Source organism: Triticum urartu, chromosome 3A (genome assembly GCF_056163025.1).
Source record: "Triticum urartu cultivar PI428250 chromosome 3A, HENAU_Tu73, whole genome shotgun sequence".
Lineage (NCBI taxonomy): Eukaryota > Viridiplantae > Streptophyta > Magnoliopsida > Poales > Poaceae > Triticum > Triticum urartu.
The window spans coordinates 722513674-722522666 of record NC_141875.1 but is presented as its reverse complement, the minus strand read 5'-3'; positions in this window follow the sequence as shown (position 1 = coordinate 722522666).

Sequence of the window (8993 nt, the reverse complement as noted above, 5' to 3'; positions counted from 1 at the left end):
CGGTGATTTGGATCACGTCGAGTACGACTTCCTCATCCCTGTTCTTTGAACGCTTCCGCGCGTGATCTACAAAGGTATGTAGATGAAATCCGATCACTCGTTGCTATATGAACTCATAGATGGATCTTGGTGAAACCGTAGGAAAATTTTTGTTTTCTGCAACGTTCCCCAATAGTGGCATCATGAGCTAGGTCTATGCGTAGTTCTTTTTGCACGAGTAGAACACAATTTGTTGTGGGCGTAGATGTTGTCAACTTTCTTGCCTCTACTAGTCTTATTTTGCTTCAGCGGTATTGTGGGATGAAGCGGCCCGGACCAACCATACACGTACGCTTACGTGAGACCGGTTCCAGCGACTGACATGCACTAGTTGCATAAGGTAGCTGGCGGGTGTCTATCTCTCCCACTTTAGTTGGAGCGGATTTGATGAAAAGGGTCCTTATGAAGGGTAAATAGAAGTTGACAAATCACGTTGTGGCTTTAACGTAGGTAAGAAAACGTTCTTGCTAGAACCCTCTTGCAGCCACGTAAAACTTGCAACAACAATTAGAGGACGTCTAACTTGTTTTTGCAGCAAGTGTTCTGTGATGTGATATGGCCAAAGTTGTGATGAATGATATATATGTGATGTATGAGATCATGTTCTTGTAATAGGAATCACGACTTGCATGTCGATGAGTATGACAACCGGCAGGAGCCATAGCAGTTGTCTCTATTTTTTGTATGACCTGCGTGTCATTGAGAAACGCCATGTAAATTACTTTACTTTATTGCTAAACGTGTTAGCCATAGTAGCAGAAGTAATAGTTGGCGAGCAACTTCATGGAGACACGATGATGGAGATCATGATGATGGAGATCATGGTGTCATGCCGGTGACAAGATGATCATGGAGCCCCAAGATGGAGATCACAAGAGCTATATGATACTGGCCATATCATGTCACTATTATTCGATTGCATGTGATGTTTATCATGTTTTTGCATCTTGTTTACTTAGAACGACGGTAGTAAATAAGATGATCCCTCATAATAATTTCAAGAAAGTGTTCCCCCTAACTGTGCACCGTTGCGACAGTTTGTTGTTTCGAAGCACCACGTGATGATCGGGTGTGATAGATTCCAACGTTCACATACAACGGGTGTAAGACAGATTTACACATGCAAACACTTAGGTTGACTTGACGAGCCTAGCATGTACATACATGGCCTCGGAACACATAAGACCGAAAGGTTGAGCATGAGTCGTATAGAAGATACAATCAACATGAAGATGTTCACCGATGTTGACTAGTCCGTCTCACGTGATGATCGGACACGGCCTAGTTAACTCGGATCATGTTATACTTAGATGACTGGAGGGATGTCTATCTAAGTGGGAGTTCATTGAATAATTTGATTAGATGAACTTAATTATCATGAACTTAGTCTAAAATCTTTACAACATGCATTGTAGATCAAATGGCCAACGTTGTCCTCAACTTCAACGCGTTCCTAGAGAAAACCAAGCTGAAAGACGATGGCAGCAACTATACGGACTAGGTCCGGAACCTGAGGATCATCCTCATAGCTGCCAAGAAAGATTATGTCCTACAAGCACCGCTAGGTGAAGCACCTGCTCTCCCTGCAGAACAAGACGTTATGAACGCTTGGCAGACACGTACCGATGATTACTCCCTCGTTCAGTGCGGCATTCTTTACAGCTTAGAGCCGGGGCTCCAAAAGCGTTTTGAGAGACACGGAGCATATGAGATGTTCGAAGAGCTGAAAATGGTTTTTCAAGCTCATGCCCGGGTCGAGAGATATGAAGTCTCCAACAAGTTCTTCAGCTATAAGATGGAGGAAAACAGTTCTGTCAGTGAGCACATACTCACTATGTCTGGGTTACATAACCGCTTGACTCAGCTGGGAGTTAATCTCCCGGATGACGCGGTCATTGACAGAATCCTTCAGTCGCTTCCACCGAGCTACAAGAGCTTTGTGATGAACTTCAATATGCAGGGGATGGAAAAGACCATTCCTGAAGTATTTGCAATGCTGAAATCAGCAGAGGTAGAAGTCAAAAAGGAACATCAAGTGTTGATGGTGAATAAAACCACTAAGTTCAAGAAAGGCAAGGGTAAGAAGAACTTCAAGAAGGACGGCAAGGGAGTTGCCGCGCCCGACAAGCAAGCTGCCGGGAAGAAGCCAAAGAATGGACCCAAGCCTGAGACTGAGTGTTTTTATTGCAAGGGAAGTGGTCACTGGAAGCGGAACTGCCCCAAATACTTAGCGGACAAGAAGGCCGGCATCACGAAAGGTATATGTGATATACATGTAATTGATGTGTACCTTACCAGTACTCGTAGTAGCTCCTGGGTATTTGATACCGGTGCGGTTGCTCACATTTGTAACTCAAAGTAGGAGCTGCGAAATAAGCGGAGACTGGCGAAGGACGAGGTGACGATGCGCGTCGGGAATGGTTTCAAGGTCGACGTGATCGCCGTCGGCACGCTACCTCTACATTTACCTACGGGATTAGTTTTAAACCTCAATAATTGTTATTTAGTGCCAGCTTTGAGCATGAACATTGTATCAGGATCTCGTTTAATTCGAGATGGCTACTCATTTAAATCCGAGAATAATGGTTGTTCTATTTATATGAGAGATATGTTTTATGGTCATGCTCCGATGGTGAATGGTTTATTCTTAATGAATCTCGAGCGTAATGCTACACATATTCATAGTGTGAATACCAAAAGATGTAAGGTTGATAATGATAGTCCCACATACTTGTGGCACTGCCGCCTTGGTCACATAGGTGTCAAACGCATGAAGAAGCTCCATGCAGATGGACTTTTAGAGTCTCTTGATTACGAATCATTCGACACATGCGAACCATGCCTCATGGGTAAAATGACCAATACTCCATTCTCAGGAACAATGGAGCGAGCAACCAACTTATTGGAAATCATACATACTGATGTGTGCGGTCCAATGAGTGTTGAGGCTCGCGGTGGCTATCGTTATGTTCTCACCCTCACTGATGACTTGAGTAGATATGGGTATGTCTATTTAATGAAACACAAGTCTGAGACCTTTGAAAAGTTCAAGGAATTTCAAAGTGAGGTTGAGAATCAACGTGACAGGAAAATCAAGTTCTTGCGATCAGATCGTGGAGGAGAATACTTGAGTCACGAGTTTGGCACACACTTAAGAAAATGTGGAATAGTTTCACAACTGACGCCGCCTGGAACACCTCAGCGTAATGGTGTGTCCGTACGTCGTAATCGCACTCTATTAGATATGGTGCGATCTATGATGTCTCTTACCGATTTACCGCTATCATTTTGGGGCTATGCTTTAGAGACTGCCGCATTCACTTTAAATAGGGCTCCGTCGAAATCCGTTGAGACGACACCGTATGAATTATGGTTTGGGAAGAAACCTAAGCTGTCGTTTCTAAAAGTTTGGGGATGCGATGCTTATGTCAAGAAACTTCAACCTGAAAAGCTCGAACCCAAGGCGGAAAAATGCGTCTTCATAGGATACCCTAAAGAAACTATTGGGTATACCTTCTACCTCAGATCCGAAGGCAAGATCTTTGTTGCCAACAATGGATCCTTTCTAGAGAAGGAGTTTCTCTCGAAAGAAGTAAGTGGGAGGAAAGTAGAACTTGATGAAGTATTACCTCTTGAACCAGAAAATGGCGCAACTCAAGAAAGTGTTCCTGAGGTGCCTACACCGACTAGAGAGGAAGTTAATGATGATGATCATGAAACTTCAGATCAAGTTGCTACTGAACTTCGTAGGTCCACAAGGACACGTTCCGCACCAGAGTGGTACGGCAACCCTGTCTTGGAAATCATGTTGTTAGACAACGGTGAACCTTCGAACTATGAAGAAGCGATGGCGGGCCCGGATTCTGACAAATGGCTGGAAGCCATGAAATCCGAGATAGGATCCATGTATGAAAACGAAGTATGGACTTTGACTGACTTGCCCGTTGAGCAGCGAGCCATAGAAAATAAATGGATCTTTAAGAAGAAGACAGACGCGGATGGAAATGTGACCATCTATAAAGCTCGGCTTGTCGCTAAGGGTTATCGACAAGTTCAAGGGGTTGACTACGATGAGACTTTCTCACCCGTAGCGAAGCTGAAGTCCGTCCGAATCATGTTAGCAATTGTCGCATTCTATGATTATGAGATATGGCAAATGGACGTCAAAACGGCATTCCTTAATGGTTTCCTTAAGGAAGAATTGTATATGATGCAGCCGGAAGGTTTTGTCGATCCTAAGAATGCTGACAAGGTGTGCAAGCTCCAACGCTCGATTTATGGGCTGGTGCAAGCATCTCGGAGTTGGAACATTCGCTTTGATGAGATGATCAAAGCGTTTGGGTTTATGCAGACTTATGGAGAAGCCTGCGTTTACAAGAAAGTGAGTGGGAGCTCTGTAGCATTTCTCATATTATATGTAGATGACATACTTTTGATGGGAAATGATATAGAGCTTTTGGACAGCATTAAGGCCTACTTGAATAAGAGTTTTTCAATGAAGGACCTTGGAGAAGCTGCTTATATATTAGGCATCAAGATCTATAGAGATAGATCAAGACGCCTCATAGGTCTTTCACAAAGCACATACCTTGATAAGATATTGAAGAAGTTCAATATGGTTCAGTCTAAGAAGGGGTTCTTGCCTGTGTTGCAAGGTGTGAAATTGAGCTCAGCTCAATGTCCAACCACGGCAGAAGATATAGAAGAGATGAGTGTCATCCCCTATGCCTCAGCCATAGGGTCTATTATGTATGCCATGCTATGTACCAGACCTGACGTAAACCTTGCCGTAAGTTTGGTAGGTAGGTACCAAAGTAATCCCGGCAAGGAACACTGGACAGCGGTCAAGAATATCCTGAAGTACCTGAAAAGGACTAAGGAAATGTTTCTCGTTTATGGAGGTGACGAAGAGCTCGTCGTAAAGGGTTACGTCGATGCTAGCTTCGACACAGATCTGGATGACTCTAAGTCACAAACCGGATACGTGTATATTTTGAATGGTGGGGCAGTAAGCTGGTGCAGTTGCAAGCAGAGCGTCGTGGCGAGATCTACATGTGAAGCGGAGTACATGGCGGCCTCGGAGGCAGCGCATGAAGCAATTTGGGTGAAGGAGTTCATCACCGACCTAGGAGTCATACCCAATGCGTCGGGGCCGATCAAACTCTTCTGTGACAACACTGGAGCTATTGCACTTGCCAAGGAGCCCAGGTTTCACAAGAAGACCAGGCACATCAAGCGTCGCTTCAACTCCATTCGTGAAAATGCTCAAGATGGAGACATAGATATTTGTAAAGTACATACGGACCTGAATGTAGCAGATCCGTTGACTAAACCTCTCCCTAGAGCAAAACATGATCAACACCAGAATTCCATGGGTGTTCGATTCATCACAATGTAACTAGATTATTAACTCTAGTGCAAGTGGGAGACTGTTGGAAATATGCCCTAGAGGCAATAATAAAAGGATTATTATTATATTTCCTTGTTCATGATAATTGTCTTTTATTCATGCTATAATTGTGTTATCCGGAAATCGTAATACATGTGTGAATAGATAGACACCAACATGTCCCTAGTAAGCCTCTAGTTGACTAGCTCGTTGATCAACAGATAGTCATGGTTTCCTGACTATGGACATTGAATGTCATTGATAACGAGATCACATCATTAGGAGAATGATGTGATGGACAAGACCCAATCCTAAACATAGCACAAGATCGTATAGTTCGTTTGCTAGAGTTTTTCCAATGTCAAGTATCTTTTCCTTAGACCATGAGATCGTGTAACTCCCGGATACCGTAGGAATGCTTTGGGTGTACCAAACGTCACAACGTAACTGGGTGACTATAAAGGTATACTACGGGTATCTCCGAAAGTGTCTGTTGGGTTGACACGGATAGACACTGGGATTTGTCACTCCGTATGACGGAGAGGTATCTCTGGGCCCACTGGGTAATGCATCATCATAATGAGCTCAAAGTGACCAAGTGTCTGGTCATGGGATCATGCATTACGGTACGAGTAAAGTGACTTGCCGGTAACGAGATTGAATGAGGTATTGGGATACCGACGATCGAATCTCGGGCAAGTAACGTACCGATTGACAAAGGGAATTGTATACGGGGTTGCTTGAATCCTCGATATCGTGGTTCATCCGATGAGATCATCGAGGAGCATGTGGGAGCCAACATGGGTATCCAGATCCCGCTGTTGGTTATTGACCGGAGAGCCGTCTCGGTCATGTCTACATGTCTCCCGAACCCGTAGGGTCTACACACTTAAGGTTCGGTGACGCTAGGGTTGTAGAGATATGAATATGCAGTAACCCGAAAGTTGTTCGGAGTCCCGGATGAGATCCCGGATGTCACGAGGAGTTCCGGAATGGTCCGGAGGTGAAGAATTATATATAGGAAGTGCAGTTTCGGCCATCGGGAGAGTTTCGGGGGTCGCCGGTATTGTACCGGGACCACCGGAAGGGTCCCGGGGGTCCACCGGGTGGGGCCACCCATCCCGGAGGGCCCCATGTGCTGAAGTGGAGAGGGGAACCAGCCCATAGTGGGCTGGTGCGCCCCCTTTGGCCCACCCCATGCGCCTAGGGTTGGGAACCCTAGGGTGGGGGGCGCTCCACCTGGCTTGCGGGGCACTCCACCCCTTGGCCGCCGCCCCCCTAGGAGATCCCATCTCCTAGGGCCGCCCCCCCCCCTAGGGGAGCCTATATAAAGGGGGGAGGGAGGGGCAGCCGCACCCTTGACTCTTGGCGCCTCCCTCTCCCCTGCTACACCTCTCCCTCTCGCAGAAGAACGGCGAAGCCCTGCTGCGGTGACTGCTGCATTCACCACCACGCCGTCGTGCTGCTGGATCTTCATCAACCTCTCCTCCCCCCTTGCTGGATCAAGAAGGAGGAGACGTCACGCTGACCATACGTGTGTTGAACACGGAGGTGCCGTCCGTTCGGCGCTAGGATATCCGGTGATTTGGATCACGTCGAGTACGACTTCCTCATCCCCGTTCTTTGAACGCTTCCGCGCGTGTTCTACAAAGGTATGTAGATGCAATCCGATCACTCGTTGCTAGATGAACTCATAGATGGATCTTGGTGAAACCGTAGGAAATTTTTTGGCAACCATCACATCGTCTGACTAGATCCTCCGCATCAGCATGAGCAGTTAACCAATAGAAGCCATGGCAAAACGCTTTAGCCACCAGAGATTTTGAACCGGCGTGGTGACCACAATCTCCTTCGTGGATCTCACGCAAAATTTCACAGCCTTCTTCAGGAGACACAGAGCGTTGAAACGCCCCTGACACACTGCAATGATGCAACTCGCCGTTGATAATAGTCATGGACTTGGACCGCCGGATTATCTGTCGGGCCAGAGTCTCATCCTCTGGTAACTCGCCCCGGTTCTTGTACGCCAGGTAAGGAAGCGTCCAATCCAGAATAACATGAAGAGCTGCCACCAATTGAGCCTCCGGATCAGGAATAGTCAAATCCTCTTCACCAGGGATCTTGACCGACGGGTTGTGCAGCACATCCAGAAAAACAATGGGCGGGACCGGTTTGCGCTGAGAGCCCAGCCGGCTTAAGGCGTCCGCCGCTTCATTTTTCCGCCGGTCCACGTGGTCCACCTGATAGCCTTTAAAATGACCTGCAACAATATCCACCTCACGACGATATGCTGCCATGAGTGGGTCCTTGGAGTCCCAAGTGCCAGACACTTGTTGAGCCACGAGGTCCGAGTCACCGAAGCACTTAACTCGACTTAGATTCATCTCCTTAGCCATCCGGAGACCATGGAGCAAGGCTTCATACTCAGCTGCATTGTTAGTACAAGGGAACATTAAGCGGAGAACGTAAAAAAACTTATCACCTCGTGGGGAAGTTAATACGACTCCAGCCCCCGAGCCTTCCAATTGCCTGGATCCGTCAAAATGGATGGTCCAATATGTGTGATCTAGCTTTTCTTCAGGTGCTTGCATTTCCGTCCAATCATTGATGAAATCAACAAGCGCTTGAGACTTAACCGCCATTCGAGGCACATACTTCAAACCGTGCGGCCCAAGCTCTATAGCCCACTTGGCAATCCGGCCAGTTGCTTCCCAGTTCTGGATGATATCCCCCAAAGGAGCAGAACTGACCACCGTAATTGGGTGCCCTTGGAAGTATTGTTTAAGCTTCCGGCTTGCCATAAAAACTCTATACACCAGCTTCTGCCAATGCGGATACCTTTGCTTGGACTCAATGAGTACCTCGCTGATATAATAGACCGGACGTTGAACCGGATGCTCCTTACCTGCCTCCTTTCGCTCCACCACAATAGCCATGCTGACCACCCGAGCATTAGCAGCAACATATAGCAGTAACGGCTCCTTGTCAATGGGAGCGGCGAGCACAGGCGGATTGGCCAATTGCCGCTTTAAGTCCTCAAATGCTTCATCAGCAGCGGAACTCCAAACAAACTGATCCGTCTTCTTCAAAATCTGATACAAAGGGATTACCTTCTCACCAAGACGACTGATAAACCGGCTTAACGCGGCAATCCGGCCTGCCAGGCGTTGAACATCATTGATACACTTCGGTTTAGCCAGGGAGGTGATGGCTGTGATCTTCTCCTGATTAGCCTCAATTCCCCTATTGGACACCAGAAAACCCAATAACTTGCCCGCCGGTACACCAAAGACACACTTGTCCGGATTAAGCATCATCTTGTATGTCCTCAGGTTATCAAAGGTTTCCTTCAAATCATCAATCAGAGTCTCCTTCTTCCTGGATTTAACCACGATATCATCCACGTAAGCATGTACATTACGGCCAATCTGCTTGTGAAGACAATTTTGCACACACACCGTTGATAAGTTGCTTGGGCACTCTTGAGCCCAAAGGGCATAGACACATAGCAGAAGGCTCCAAAGGGAGTTATGAATACTGTCTTCTCCTGGTCCTTAACTGCCAT